This window comes from Trichechus manatus, unplaced genomic scaffold, assembly GCF_000243295.1.
Source record: "Trichechus manatus latirostris isolate Lorelei unplaced genomic scaffold, TriManLat1.0 scaffold00119, whole genome shotgun sequence".
NCBI lineage: Eukaryota > Metazoa > Chordata > Mammalia > Sirenia > Trichechidae > Trichechus > Trichechus manatus.
Window position 1 is genome coordinate 8589034 of NW_004444055.1, and position 16518 is coordinate 8605551.

General features: G+C 40.4%; 1 protein-coding gene across 2 annotated transcripts in view; it reads right to left on the reverse strand.

Annotated features, from left to right (window-relative positions):
• The window catches only part of TMCC3 (transmembrane and coiled-coil domain family 3), a 79396-nt gene that overhangs the window by 10488 nt on the left and 52390 nt on the right, over positions 1 to 16518 (reverse strand). The window lies entirely within an intron of this gene.

Below are 16518 nucleotides of genomic sequence, written 5' to 3' on the forward strand. Positions count from 1 at the left end.
TCCCATAAAGATGACAGCCTCTGAAACCGTATGGGGCAGTTCTACTCTGTCCTGTACGGTCGCTGTGAATCGGAATTGACTTGATGGCACACAACACCACCACCACCACTGCACCAGGCAAAGGGTATGTTATGTCCATGTAACATGTAGAAACTGAGGTGTACAGAGCCAGGATTTGAATCCAAGTTACCCTAACTCTGGACCCTTTCCATGTCAAGACCCTCTACTGTTAGTGCTCTCAAAGGACTAGAAACAGGTCTTTGTAGAATCTGAACACAATCTCCAAACAAGATTCATAAAGTCTACACTGAAGCATCTTATTTGTTAAGTTAACCTTTTAATTTGAATAAAGCCTTGATATTGAGCCTCAAGAGAAATCAAGTGGGAGACAAAACAATAATCAGCACAAGTTACCTTTGTTTTTAGGGACTAGTAGGCTGACATAGGAGCCCTGGTGGCACAGTGGTTAAGAGCTCAGCTGCCAAGCAAAAGATCAGCAGTTCGAATCTACCAGCCACTCCTTGGAAACCCTATGGGGCAGTTCTACTCAGTCCTATAGGGTCACTATGAGTTAGAATCGACTCAATGGCAATGGCTTTTTGGTTTGGAGGCTGACATAGCAAAAAATTAGTAAGATATTAAAAGACCTCACACTTACTGAGTGAACCAAACTCGAACGTGGACCGTTTCCAACAATGAGTATCAACACTGCCATATGAAAAATTCTTCCTAGTGCTTTATCCCATCAGCACAGTGGGACATAACCCCAGGTCGGTAGGTCAGGTCTCTTTCACAACTTAAAGAAGTTTTTAACATTATTTCTTGGCCCTTCTCTTCCCACACATAATTTTTCTGTGACTAAGAGACTGTTTTATCTGGCAGAAGAGCACTGCACTGCAATGGAAATGCTGGAAAAAGATTAATGTCCAACCACTATATGACTAGAAAGCAGAATGTATGAAAAAAGGATAAAGGAATTGTAACTTCACCTGGTCAAGAGGGAAGACTACGTGTAGGGAATAAAGAAGGTGTATAATAATCATCCTCAAGTCTTAGAAGAATAACCACAGGAACCTCAAGGTAGCTATGTACCAATGTCTCACTACTAGACTCAAACAGAAACGGGTTCAAATTACAGCAACGAAGAATGTCCTATACCTAGAAAATGTTTATTTTGCACAGGAAAAAAAAACCCCAAAAGCCAAACCAGCTGTCCTTGAGTCAATTCTGACTCATGGCAACCCTGTGTGTTTCAGAGTAGAACTGTGTGCTCCATAAGGTTTTCATGACTGTGATCTTCCAGAAGCAGATCACCAGGCCTTTCTTCTGAGGTGCCTGTGGGTGAGTTTGAATTGCCAACCTTTTGGTGAGTAGCTGAGCACTTAACCATCTATGCCACCCAGAGACTCCTCTATTTTGGGGAGACAGGGTGATTAATCACTGTGGCTAGAAATGTGATCTCACTGGAGATACCAGGTTTGATCATGTTACTTTACTTTTCAGAAACTTTCTTTGGTTCCTTAATGCCTCTTAAATTATGTAATACTCCCACCCTAGCCACTGTAAGGCCCTAGCTTACCTTTCAGGCCTCATCTTGTCCTGGGAAGATACTATGCATCTTAAGTGAACCTTTCAACCCAAAGTTCCCATCAAGCATATGAGCTTTCTATGGATTTTCTCATATGTATGATATTCACATTGCCTTCACCCATTCATCTCTGCTTATCAAAATCCTACATATTCCATAAGATTCATTTCAAATGCCACTTTCTCTAAGAAGCCTTTATTTTCTGTGAACCTCCATTGTGCTTTGTATTTTTCTTGTGGCACTACTGTTTACCCCTCCTTTCATCACACTCATCGAGGTGATGTAAACTACAAGCTCCTTCAAGAGACAGATGGTGGCATATTCTTCCCTGTCCCCAGCTTGCAGTGCTAGCACTGCCCTTTGCTCACAGGAGGCTGTCAATAAATGTTTGCTGAACTAAAGTAACAGAATTCTTTATTCCAGGAGACTCTACAGTGGATCCATTCAAGATACATTTTAATAGAATCAAAAAATAACCTTATAAGTTTTGCCTATATAGACCTGACACTTCCAGGTAGAGATGTTTCCCAATATCTAGATAAACAATTCTGCATCATCTTAAACTGACTGAACTAAGTGAAGATTTTCTGAGTATCAACATGCGCCATGCCACAAGATACACAAATACGAATAAAGGTTTTTAAATGTTAATTGAAATATAATTTACACACAGAAAAGAACATATTTGATAAGCGTAAAGCTCAATGAATTTTCACAAACTGAACACACCGTGTAACCAGCACCCAGTAAAAGAAACAGAAGATCCCTGCGGACACCCCTCCAATCACAACTACATCGTCCTGCCCCCAAGGGTAACTATGATCCTGACTTCTAACAACATACATTAGTTTTTCCTGTTACATAAATATGCTCTTCTGTGTTTTTTGCTTAACTTTGTGAAATTCATAAGAACTGTTCTTGCCCTCCTGGAGCTCACATATAAAATCAGATTAAGTTATAAAAGCCTGCTTGATATTCTCTATGGAGAAGTCCATCATACCTTCTGAAGATATCAAACTTAGCAATAAGTCATCACCTGTTCTTCTTCCTTTAATTCTCAACCCCACCACAGCTGGCCATCCAGCTCTGTAGTCTCCATATAATCAGCTTCGCTCTCTTACTGCTGGTTCAGGACAACCTTGTACACACAGGAATGATGCTGCACAGGTGGCTGGCTGACTTTGGCTCACTTTAAAGTTGTAACAATGCTTGGCATGTCCCCTGGAGTCCAGGTTGGGGGGGAAGGAACAGAATTTACGGCTCAGATCAATCAATCTTGTGATTCATCAGCAAATCCCAGTTAAAAATGTTTGAGGAGGGCATAATATTGTTGGGTACACATTTTACGATTCTATCATTGCATGGATAATCAAGAGCCAGCTATACATACCATTATATGCCTGTAAATTTCCTCAACACAAAATGAAACGTGTATGTGTTAGGAAGAAGGAAGCCCTGGTGACACAGTGGTCAAACTCTTGGCTGCTAACCGAAAGGTCAGTGGTTCGAACCCACCAGCTGCTCCATGAAGATGTGGCAGTCTGCTTCCATAAAAGACTTACAGCCTTGGAAATGCTATGGAGCAGTTCTACTATCCTATAGGGTCACTATGAGTTGGAATCGACTTGACAAGCAATAGATTCGGTTTGGGTTTGATTAGGAAGAAAGTTATTAGTCCTCAAATCTTCATTTAATTTGGATGTGGCACTGAGGGTAGGTCCCCGGGTGATGCAAATGGTTTGCAATTGACTGCTAACTTAAAGGTTGGTGGTTCAAACCTACCTAACAGCACCATGGAAGAAAGGCCTGGCAATCTGCTTTGGTAAAGCTTACATGCAAGAAAGCCCTATGGAACAGTTCTACTCTGTAACACATAGGGTTGGTGTGAGTCAGAACTGACTTGACGGTAATGGCTTTGGTTTGGTTTTGGCACTGAGAGGAGCTATAAAGGGCTGCTTTGTTTCACAGTAGGACACGGGGGAGGAGGACAAAGGTTCATGGATCACCTGGAGTCAACGCGCATGTGGACTCTGAATCAGGAGATGTGTGCTCCAGTTTTGGGGCTGACAACGACTAGCTGTTCTTGGGTAAATCGAGTCACATCTGTGGGCTTCGACTTCCTAATACGTAAAACAAGGAGACATAACCAGATGATTTAGAGCTTTGTTGATGTTGTTAGGTGCTGTCCAGTCAATTCTGACTCACAGCGATCCCACGTCCAACAGAATGCAACACTGCCCGGTCCTGTGCCATCCTTATGATTGTTGTTATGCTTGTGCCCATTGTTTCAGCCACTGTGTTAATCCATCTCCTTGAGGGTCTTCCTCTTTTTTGCTGACCCTCTACTTTACCAAGCATGATGTCCTTCTCCAGGGACTGGTCCCTCCTGATAACATGTCCAAAGTTTGTGAGACGAAGTCTCACCATCCTCACTTCTAAGGAGCACTCTGGTCGTACTTCTGCCAAGACAGATTTGTTTGTTCTTGTGGCAGGCCGTGGTATATTCAACATTCTTCGCCAACACCATAACTCAAAGGTGTGAATTCTTCTTTGGTCTTTCTTATTCATTGCCCATCTTTCCCATACATATGAGGCAAATGAAAACACCTTGGCTTGGGTCAGGCGGACCTTAGTCCTTAAAGTGACATCTTTGCTTTTTAACACTTTAAACAGGTCTTTTGAAGATTTGCCCGATGCAATGCATTGTTTGATTTCTTGACTGATTGAGAGCTAACAGTGTATAATTCCATGAACTGTAACCCACACTACCTTTATTGTGAGACAGTATCAGGTCATAGTCAAGACCATGGGCTTTGGAGACAGATTGCTTTGGTGTCCATCCTGGCACCACTCTTATGAGCTGTGTGACCTTGGACAAATGATTTATCCGTTGTGTGCCTCAGTTTCCTCTTCTGTAAAATGAAGATACTAATTCTTCAAAGACCCAGAAAGAGGATTAAGTGAGACAGTGCATATACAGGGCTTCAAGAGTTCCTGACACACAGTATGGGTTCAATAAATCTTTGTTATTGCTATCATTCCAATTTCATCTTTAAAAATGTACTTGTATATAAAAAATTGAAAACAAGCTTCAAAGTGTTAACAATGGTTATCTTTGCACCCTGGGGTTATAGGGATTCATTTATTTTATTATGCTTTCATATTTCCCGACTAAAAGAAAAGAACATGTGCTACTGTTTTGGCAGAAAACAAGCTGTTTTTAAAACTGACCCCTAGTCTCTTTCAGTTCTCCCAGAATTACCTATTATTACCTCACATGAAAGGCAGATCACCAGCATTAATGAAATGCTTTTCCACTATTCCTGATTAACGTTTTCCTTCTGGCAGAGAGACATTTCCACCGTCACTTCAATGTTCTGGAACAATGGCTAAGGAAAAGCCTGAGGCCTGGACAGACGTCACACACAAGCACTGAGTCATCTCTGCAACGAACGAAGCCTCCAGCACAACTCCCCATGTTAGCTCACCTTACACACTCGGATGCCAGCACAACCCAACCATTATCAGTGCTGTTCAGAACACACTTCAGCCCTCAAGAAAAGGCTGTCTCCCATGACACTTCAGATTCACCCCTAAGCTCCAGGAAATGAACAAAAGATAAGGACAACCAGTGCTGAGGCACAACACCTAAACCCCTGCCCAGCAGAAATGGAAAGGAAAAAGGGGGCTCACATGAACACCCAGATGAAGACGACAGAGGCAGGTGTCCATGGAGGCCCTGGGGGCACAGAGTGGCCAAAATGTGCAGAGGCATAGAAAGGTCAGGACGAGGGGTCAGATAACAACCGTTTGCTTACTCTCCACGGCCTGATACCATGAACCTTTGCTTAGGAAAAGCTGCTTGAGCTCAGATATATAAGGCGACAGTCAAGCCCTTCGAACTGGCTGCCATTTCCAAGGCAACAGGTATTTCCTAGTACATGTGAGTGCGGTTTTACAGACAGGTCCACAAAGGAGCCACCATGTTCAGTATCCAAAAGTTTTCCCAAATCTTTGTGGCCTAGGTGTCCAAATCAATAAAGCTGACATCCTTTAGGATTATTCATTTTAGCTGCTCAGCATAGTCTCTAAAGGAGGTGTCTTTATATGCTCTACCAGAAGAACATGAACTTTAAATCATTTTTCTACAAGTAGTATATACGATGCTATTAAATCATCTTCCTTCTTGCTATGCTGTGGTCACTTAACATGCACTTGCAAAGTGTCTTGTAAGCGAAGCTAACCAAATCATTGGACCCTAGCATCAAACACTTTGTTTTCTTGCTAATTAAGTGAATCTGTAATGGAAAAAAAAAATCACTCAGAAGGCTTTATAAGCATCCTTGTCATCTGTTTATACAGACATGTTAATACATTCGTATGGATACCTATATAGAATATTCAATACCTATTTCTTATTCTCTAGAACAAGAAAGCCACATTTTCTCCCACAACATGCTAGAAACTAAATATCTTAAAGATCTTCACAAAGTATCCAAAAGGATATTTTATTAGTAAAATGTCTTACTGAAATGTCTGTTATAATTTGTTTAGACAAAGAACATTTCCTTTCATCGTTCAAGCCTGACAGTGGCACACTTTGAACTTAAGTTCACTGTGTACAGAACAAGAACTGAGTCACTAGGTTTATCATTAGTGTTTTATTTTTTCCCCCCTTTTCTTCTGTTAGCATCATCCACAAAAGAAATTTTGTAGCATCAAAACTTCTATTTCTTGATTGCAGGTACAGTAAAATTTCATTACTTTTGAATTAAGGAGCATTTGGAACACGGGCTGAAATGCAGGGTACCTTTGACAGCCCAATTCTTTGTCTACAGACACTGCAAATTAATAGTGCAAAGGAGATTAGACAAAGTGTTCACGGTTCTCAAAAACAAATTCTTCAAGCAACCTCAAGTACTTCAAATACTTGATGCTGTAATTAGAAATAATTATCTTCTCATTAGGCTTGTACCAAACAACAGTGGTAACCTACTTGAGTTCCATGTGCTAGAAAATACATATTTCTTCAAACTAGCTTATAACTCACACTTTCAGTTCAAATGACTCCCTTACAAAATTAGTCTGACTTGGTAAAGATTATATATCAAGTCTACATAAGAATAAACTTAAAACAGAACAACCAGAATGAAATTACTAATGAGAGTTTTGACAAATTATGAAAAATGTAATCTTACTGAACAATTTGTTTTGAAATTGTCAAACAGGAAACTAATTTGCTCTGTAAACTTTCACCAAAATGCAATAAAATATTAAAAAAAAAAAAAAAAAAAAAGAATTAAAGACAAAAAGAGGCCAGATCAAAAAAGACTGTGTTGTGAAGGGCAGAAGGGTAAGGCTGTGGCAATGGAAATCAACCAACATTTACTGAGCTCCAAACACAGGTAAAAAACAGTCACTGTCCCTTCAGGAGGGAACCATAAAGCATCGTTAGGCAACACCCAAAGAAGGCTATTTCTAAGAAGAGGAGGGAGTCTCTGGGGATCCCGTACATCTTGGAAATAAGCAAGTTTGAGAAAGGGGGCTGAGCACCTAAGCACCTAATGCCTGCCCCTCACCTCTGTAAGCCTGGGCACAAGGAACCCGGCCATCTTGAAGGAAGGGGCTCTCCTGTGGGGAGACGGGGGATAGTGAGTTCTGAAGAGAGAAGCAGGATGCCCTGATTTTAAGACTAAACAAAGAACAAATGTCCACTGACTGAGGCTTTTAGTTGTTATATTCAGGAGAGAAAGAAGAGAAGGTGTGAATGAGACCCTTGGACACTAAGAACTTTTGGAGGGCTCTGGAACCTTCTCTATCCATGCTTGTTATTTCCCATGGGTTTCTGGCACTGTCTATTAGTAAAGCCTTTCCAGGTAAAGGGCCTGTGCACCTGCCTTTAGGGCAGCAAGGAAGGGGGAGGTGGGAATACCATGTTCTACTCAGGCAGAACCAGTCCCAGGAATTGAGGATTGGAGGCAGCTTTAAAGGAAGAGGAAAAATGAGTCACCAACAAGGCCCCTGGCCAGTGAGCAAAGAGTGGCCATCCCTGGCCTGAGAGGCAGCCTAGGGGCTAACGGGCTGTCTATTTCCCACGACGGGCCAGCCAGCCTTCTTCTTTTCTTTCAGCATTTATTTAACGCCTCTCTTACCACACAGACTTGCAGGGTGGGGCCCTCCAGTAGGGATGTGTGCTTAATCTAAGTTTCTGAATGATTGCTGCAAATTCAGCACCTGTCCTGCAGTCTTTTAGCATCTCTAATCTGAACACAGATACTTAACCGTTTCCTGACAGAAGGCCTTAGTTAGCACTCTCTCAGACACATACAATGATCACGCTCTGAGAAGAGCCAAGGTTAAAAAGGAACGGACTGAAGCAAACGCTCAGGATAAAGGGCACTAACCTACAACAAAAGTGACTTTCAGAGCTGGGAGAAACCTCAGATCTCACTTGGCTCAACTCCTCTTTTTAAAAGCAGCAGCATGAACATGAATCCAAGTAACTTTTTGTTTTAGCCCATGCCCTGTTCATTGAGTAGTGCAAATGGTTAACGCAAGTCTACCCAGAGGTGCCTTGGAAGAAAGGCCTGCAGATCTACTTCCAAAAAATCAACCACTGAAAACCTTATGGAGCACAGTTCTACTCTGACACACACGGGGTTGCCACGAGACAGAGTCAATTAGATGGCAACTGGTGGTGGTGGCTGTTCATTACAGGGGCCCTAAGCAAAAGGGAAAGTAAATAGTATATCAGAAGTGACAGATTTATCTCCCAAGGTTATAGTTTCTTGGAGCCCTTTATCTGTGTAACTGATTTACCTGCTCTGAGTAATAACATATAAAGTGAATATAATAGGGGTACCTAATCATGTTTCCCTTTTTGCCTTGGGTGCTAGGAAATTCAGAATCAGACTTAATATTAGTTACAGTAACTGCTAGTCCTGGTGATTAGCCTACTTACCTTCTCCTTTTTTTGACTTTTGGATTCTATTGATACTCTATATTTTCCATGTGCTGTATCACAACTTGGCTCTTAATGGAAAGAGGTAGGTGTACTTTAATCTGTAGATGCTAGGTATGTTGTCCTGCATGGAGATGAACACTATAACCTCTCTTCCATATATAACAGGAAGAATGTGGTCAAACATAACCAGCTCATGAATCAGTACAGCTACTCCCCCCAGCCTCAGCCACAGGAACGTCATAACTTGACCCATGTTCTTTAAAAAGTTATTATGTAAGACTGAGCCAGGAAATAGTATTTGGTGCTCAGGTCCAAAAGTACATTCCCAAAACAAACCTAAGCCTCATAATTAAGTTATTCCCTGAAGGTCAGGGTTTAATTTGTTTTTTGTACTATAACAAATGCTGGGGGCAAAAACATTTGTACTGGATGATCTGTACTACAAAATTTTGTTATAAATGGATCTGAACACTATTAGCCATCAGATATAACTTCAAAATAACATAAGTTGTTTTGAGGGAGCAAAAGGAAAAGTGACCTATATTATTTTTTTCCCTTTTGCAATACCGAAGTTATTTCCTTTGAGTAGTTTTATTTTTTCTAATATAAGCCATCAGTATTATCACCCAGTGGCAATTATAAATAAAAAGCTGCCTTTAATTGTACAAAATAAAATACAGCATTATATTTAAGGAAAAAAAATTAATATCCATGAAAAGTGCACTCAGTCAACATTTTATTATTTGTTTCTAGTATGGAAAAACAGCTTACTGTGAAGCCATCAACACAAAACTCTGATTTCTTTAGGCTGAATGAAATTATCTTTTTAAGAGATAAATCAAAACATTCATATTCCTTCTCAAAAACCTTTAAAATTTCCTAAAGTATGAAATCCTTAGCAAAGAATTTAAGACCTTCTTGATTAGGGCTCTATCATAGCCATATTCCAGTAGGTCCCTCCATAATGATACTTAGAGCACGTACTATGCATAAGGTACTACAGTAGGTTGGAACTTCATATACACTCTCATTTAATCCACAGTTCCTTCCATAAGGCAGGTGTCATTAGCTCCACTTTATAGATTTGGAATGGGGAGGTATCAAATAAGTTGTGGTTACGGTTAATGAGAAGGCATTGGTGGGTCAGTGGTAGAATTCTTGCCTTCCATGTGGGGGACTCAAGTTCAATTCCCAGCCAATGCATCTCAAGTGCAGACACCACCCGTCTGTCAGTGGAGGCTTTCTTGTTGCTATGATGCTGAAAAATCTTAAGCAGAGCTTCCAGACTAAGATGAACTAGGAAGAAAGGCCTGGAGAGTTATTTTAAAAAATCAGCCAGTGAAAATCTATGGCTCACAATGGTCCAATCCGTAACCAATCATGAAGATGGTGCAGGATCGGACAGAGGTTATTTTGTTATGCATGGGGTCGCCATGAGTCAAGGGCAACTTGACAGCAGCTAACAACAACAACAGCAACAGTTAATAAGACACAGAGTCAGGATTTGTATCAGGGTCTAGCCTTTGACCTTCATCTCACTCACGGATGCTCCTGAACGCTTTATGCACTTTCCTATTTCTGTGCATTAGGTGCATGCTAGTTTCTCACTCTAGCAAAGTTTCCCATTGTTTCTCTTCTGATTTATTTTCAAGGATTAATTCAACTATTGTCTCCCCCAGAGTCTTCCCACCCCCCTCCTCCACACCTCTGCCCCTACTGGACCCATCAATTTCTTTGTGCTCTCCCCAAAACTTTTTTTAAAAACAAAATTTATTGTGGTAAAATACATGTAACAAGAAGTTTGCCATCTAATTAGTTTGCACTAATTCTAAGTGCATGGTTCAGTGACATTAATTATGTCCACCATGTTGTACATCCTTCACCATTATCCATTTCCAAAAGTTTTTCATCACCCAAAACTCTCCCCTGAAACTTTCCATTTACCCCCTTTACAGTGGTTATTCTGCTAGGTCTAGTAAATATTCACATAACTTTTGTTCCCTCACTATCTTGAAGCCTCCTTGAGGGGAGGGACTGTCTAATAAGCCACCTGTATCTTGTCCCACAGTCCTTCAAATCAACAGGACCTCAGTGTCTGCTGAATTAATCAGTAGTTGACAAACTGCCAACTGGGGCAGCCGGCTGTCCCTCATGTTTACATTCTCTCAGCTGTTTGCAATGAGATCAAGAAGAATCTGCAGCTCAGATTGTGCTGGATTGTTTTCAAGACAGACTGGACTGTTAACTGTTCATGGCTTCTGAATCATGCAAGAGGTCAAATATTTAGAAAAGTGATGTGTCTCATGGTTCTTTGTTGGTCCACTCAGGATACAGGTGATCAATCACCAATGATAAATATTAAGATCCACAAGGTATGGAATATGCAGGTATAATTCCTTCTTCCCTAAGTGACATTTTCCCTGAGGGTAGCATTCCTTCTTTTGGCTTTTGTTCTGTTGTGTATCAGGTTGCCATAAGTCAGGGCCACCTCCACATCAGCTCACAACAACTGTATATGCCAGACCCTTTATTAGACATGTACATGTTTCTTACAACCTGTGAACTTTATTCAGTGTGCTTAAATCAGATGCCCTGGTGGCGCAGCGGTTAAGCGCTCGGCTGCCAACCAAAAGGTCAGCAGTTCGAATCCACCAGCCGCTCCCTGGAAATCCTATGGGGCAGCTGTATTCTGTCCTGTAGGGTAGTTATGAATCGGAATCGACTCTATGGCATTGGGCTTTTGGTTTTGGTGCTTAAATCAAAGGTAAAAAGTATGTATGGTAGAGAAATCAGAAAAGCAAATACTAACAAACTACTTTATACATTCCTTCGGGCCATGAGGCAATTACTGGAGATGCTCCCAATTTAACATTAATATGTAAGAGAAGAAACTAGCTTAAATCCCAAGATGTCTTGCATAATAAGTGTAGGTTGCTTCTGTTTTAACCACTAACAATGAGAAATATGCCAGCTTGTACATATACACCCTTCTTCTGGCTAAAGCCCTAGCAGATGCTATAATCATTAAGCGCCCTGCTAACAAGATGTAGATTAGAGGGGGCTTCCTTTTCCCACAGTCACAGCAGTTTAAAAGCACCAGATTTTTCATGTTTCTGGCAGAGAATAGTCCTCTAGGAACATGTTTTCTAACCTGGGAAGAAGGAAACCACAAAGAAGTAAACTGAGTGTGGACTGTGATAAACACTATGGAGTGAACACAAGCCTGTATATGGGCTGACTATATTTCCAAAACAGAGAGAAGTCTTCCAGGGCCCACTCACAACACTGGCAGGAATCAGCTAGCTCAGATATCATAGGAAAGTTGATCCAAAGCCATGTGCTCTAAATAGAGATCAATTATGTCATGGTTGGAGTATAAGTTAGCAGTTAAAAGCATAGAGTTTAGAGCCAGACTGCCTAGGCTCAAATCCCAGCTCTGCCATATTAACTGTATCATCTTGGACAAATTACTTCATTTCTTCGCCTCAATTTCCTCATCTGTAAAATGGGAACAACAGGAACTACTTCACAGGGTGACTGTGAGGATTACATGAATTAATATTTTTAAAGTGCTTGCTTGAAATAGGGCTGTGTACAGAGTTTTTGCTGTTGTTAGGTGTCATCGAGTTGATTTTTGACTCACAGTGACCCCATGTGACAGAGTAGAACTGCCCCATAGAGTTCTCTATAATTTTTATGGAAGCAGATTGACAGGAATTTTTCCTGCAGAGTGCTGGAGGGTTTGAACTGCCAATCTTTTGGCTAGCAGTACAGCGTTTAACCATCTCACAACCACGACTCCTTTCTTGTACATATAAGTATTCTTGCTATATAAGTATTGCCAATCATTATTAAATGGAATCCTTGGGTTGTGCAAATGGTTAACACACTCAGCTGCTAAGCAAAAGGTTAGTTTGAGTCCACAAGAGGCACCTCTGAAGAAAGGCCTGGTGATCTCCTTCCAAAAAATCAGCCACTGAAAACCCCACAGAGCACAGTGGTACTCCAACACACATGGGGTCGCCAAATGTCAAAAGCAACTTGACAGCAACTGGTATAATTATTAAATTCAAAACACCCCAATAACATGGGAGGGAACTCCAGGAAAGTCCAGAGCTAAGAACAACGATGCTTCAGTCACCATGAATAAACTCTTCCACCATAAGTGGATAATCCCCCCTCCTCCACCCCTCATACCCGACATTCATGGAACCTGCTTGTGTGTGCATCTTGCTGCAAAGCGGTGGGAGGAAAAAAGGCAAGCAGGGTCTCAAAGTCATACTTGGAAGTTCCTTAAGGATCAAGTTTCAATGAACCTGAACAGTAAAGAAAAGATGCTCACACCCAAAAGCCTAAGACATTGCTTTACAGTGCTATACCTAGTATTTCAGTGATCTGACTTTTAAAAATGTACAGTATCTCAAATGGCTAAAATTCAAAATCTTAATATCTATGCCTTAATTTTTTAAATAAATGTTATTAGTCTTCTATGTTGGTATTTTCAGTAAAACTAGGACTCTGAATTAAAGCTTTAAAGACAGATGTCTAATATCTCCCATCTCCAAGTCTTTAAGGAAAACAAGGAAAAATTGTATCAGAAAAGCTTATCTAACGATTATAACTTGCTACTTCTCTAAAAGCCTCCTTAATACTTTTTCAGAGTACTATGGCATGGAAGCTTGTTTCTACAGATAATTTATGGCTTCTTTTTTTGGACCAGGTTATACCTAATTCCATGATCTTATCTCTCAATGCCATCATTCTCCTATTTACTCAGGTTCTCTCTTGTTCTTCATCCCTTATTCAAACTGTCATCAAATTTTGTTATTTCTTTGTATAGTAATTTCTCTCCAGATCGGCCCTTCCTTGCTATCCTTTGTCCATCTAACTGAATCTAGACCCTCATTTCCTATACAGAGGAAAATAGTTTAACCAGGTTTCACTGCTTTCAACATTTTACTCCTTCAGTCCAGTCTATATAAGGTCCCTATAATAATCTTCTGAGCTTCACATTACAACACTGCTCAAGACATACAATGGTTCTTCCTTTAAGAAAGGAATTGGGTTCCTCTTCCTGGTGGTACTGACGCATTGAGTAATTTTTCTTATTCCAACTATCCAAAATCTTCCTCCTCCTTTCACCACCCACCAGACAGATCTCAGCACTATACAACATTGAACACATTTCTGTATTTTTAAAAAATAATATTTTACTGGGTTTTCGGGGAAGGTTTACACAGCAGTTTAGGTTCCCATTCAACAATTTCTATACAAGTTGTTCAGTGACATCGGTTACATTCTTCACAACGCGTGACTATTCTAATTATTTCCATCCTAGTTGTTCTGCACTTTTTTAACCTTAATACTCACATCATTCCCTTCTGGACATACCATTTCCCATTTCTAAGCCTCTGTCTTATCCAAATCCTGCCATTCCTTCTATATCTCTTCCGTGGGGCGTCTCTAAAGGACTCCTACCCATGTTACTCCCTTCTCTCCCTTCCCTGATCCATCTATACTAGGCATTTTGGCTCTTATACAGCTGAATAGGTCCCTACTTGTTTTACCTTCTTTGCTGGATTTTTAGGTTACTGGAAGGGCTCATCTTTTTAGGTATGCCATACAACACTCAGCACAGAACTAGCGATAGCAAATATTTATGCAACTAATTTCCCTATGCTATCGGACAGTATATTTCAAATTCTGAACTAGACCTACAGTAAGAAATACATATTTGTCAATATATGTCTCTGTGTGTGTGTATACACACACATATACAATATATGTAACTGTGACACAAGTTTTATGAAATAACATTTACCTTTGCCACATGCAATGCAACTCTATTTTTAAAAATAGTTAAATTTTTGGACTTTATATTAATTATATTGCTTATTTATGAACCACTTCTCTTCCCACACTCAGCTCCATCCCACATGATGAAGGGCCTCTCATACACATGTGTGGACACTCAGTTCACATGTGCAAGCTTTATCCACAACCTATAGCAAGCAGCTGTCTCTTGGCCACCTCTTGGGCCTAGCAGTGTTCACCCCTAAAGCATGGTCTACTTTTGGGAGGCTGAACCCAGGGGAGAGGTCTGTGAAGGTTCTGGAAGCAAGCAGTGACATTTGGGCAGGGGATTCTAGACTCCTAGGTACTCAAAGGAGTCCCTGGATGGTGCAAATGGTGAAGCACTAGACTACTAACTCTAAGTTTGGCAGTTCAAATCTACCCAGAGGCACCTCCAAAGTAAAGCCTGGCGATTTGTTTCTGAAAGATCACAGCCTTGAAAACCCTATGGAATGCAGTTCTACTCTGCACACATGGGGTCACTATGAGTCGGAATTGACTTGACGGCAGCTAACAACAACTGTAAGTTATACTATAAAATACAAACAAAACAAAACAAAACAAAAAACTTGTTGTTAGCTGTTGTTGAGTCAATTCCAACTCATGGCGACCCCACGTGTACAGAGAATTGCTCCATCGGGTTTTCAAGGCTGTGACCTTTCGGAAGCAGATTACCAGGCCTGTCTCCTGAGGCGCCTCTGGGTGGGTTCGAACTGCCAATCTTTCAGCTAGTAGTCTGGTACTTAATGCCCTACCCCCCCTCCCCCCGCCCCCCGCAAAAAGCAAAAAACTTACACAATGGCAATACAGGAGCTGTCAAAAACACTACTTTATCTTTATAGTACTGATACCATTACAGACGCTTAATAAATGACTATAGATTAACATACAGTATTGCTCAATTCTTGCAGAAGGGAAAAAAAAAACCATTGATTTCATTAACTTGTCAATTTGTACTGCATTTTGTCAGTTCTTTAACATTTTTTAAAGTTTCCAAAAACTTTCCTGACACTTCTAACATTTATTTATTTTCAGTACCAGAATGTAAAAGTGCAAACATACAAAGTACAGAAATACAGTGGAAATTCTAATGGCATAATAGTAAGGCACTAATATCTGTAAGTAAATACCTCACATTTAGATGCAAAATTATTTCATCTTAAATTCTGCAAAATGAAGCAAATTCCTAAATACCATGTTGATGCAGATTGCTAATACCTTGGTTTTTTACATATTTTAAAAAGCCAATGTTTCTCAAAGAGGATGACTTTAACTAAAAGCACATAATGTACAATTAGGGCTTACTTATTTAGCTGAAAATTTTTATGATAGTTAATGGACTTGATTAATCTAAATTCCAAACCAGCCTCATAAAACTGCCTCAGAAAGCAGGATTTCTACTTGAGAAATGTTTCCTGGGCATCTTCTCTCACCCAGGCAGTATGCTAAAAGCATTAGAGTCAGAAAGATGCACATGATAAACTCTGCGTTAGGAGTTCACTGTTTGGGCAGAGAGACCTACAGAACCACATGGTCATAGCAAAATGTAATAATTACTATAGGGAACAAAGAAGAGGAAATAAGTAACCAGAAGGCTTCAGTCAGACAGCTTCTAAGAAGGTGATATTTGACTTGGATGTAGAAGAAGAAGTTCTAAAATCAGCCAAGAGAGTGCACCAAGGAGCACAGCGTGCTTACAAAGGCAAAAAGCACCACGTTTAAGAAACTAAAAGTTGTTTGGCCTGTCTAGAATTTAGTATGGCTAAATGGGTCACTTTAAATTCGGGTGTGACTGCGGGCTGAGGCAAGAGAGAGAGGTGCAGGACAGGTGCTCTGGAGAGCACAGTCAGTCTGCAACAGGTTCTGTAAACCACGATGGACTTTGACACTCATGTGTAGGCAAGGGGAAGCCAGTGTTTTAAAAGTAGGTGTGGATTTTTTTTTTAAATCATAAACATAAAATAGAGAAACTGGAATATAGAAAAGAGGAAGAAAGGGAAAAAAACACCCACAAAACTCTATCTTATTGGTAGAATAATTTGGAAATAGGTAGTAGTGATAGCTGTATACCATAATAAACAAAAACAATGCCACTGAATTGTACATGTAAAAA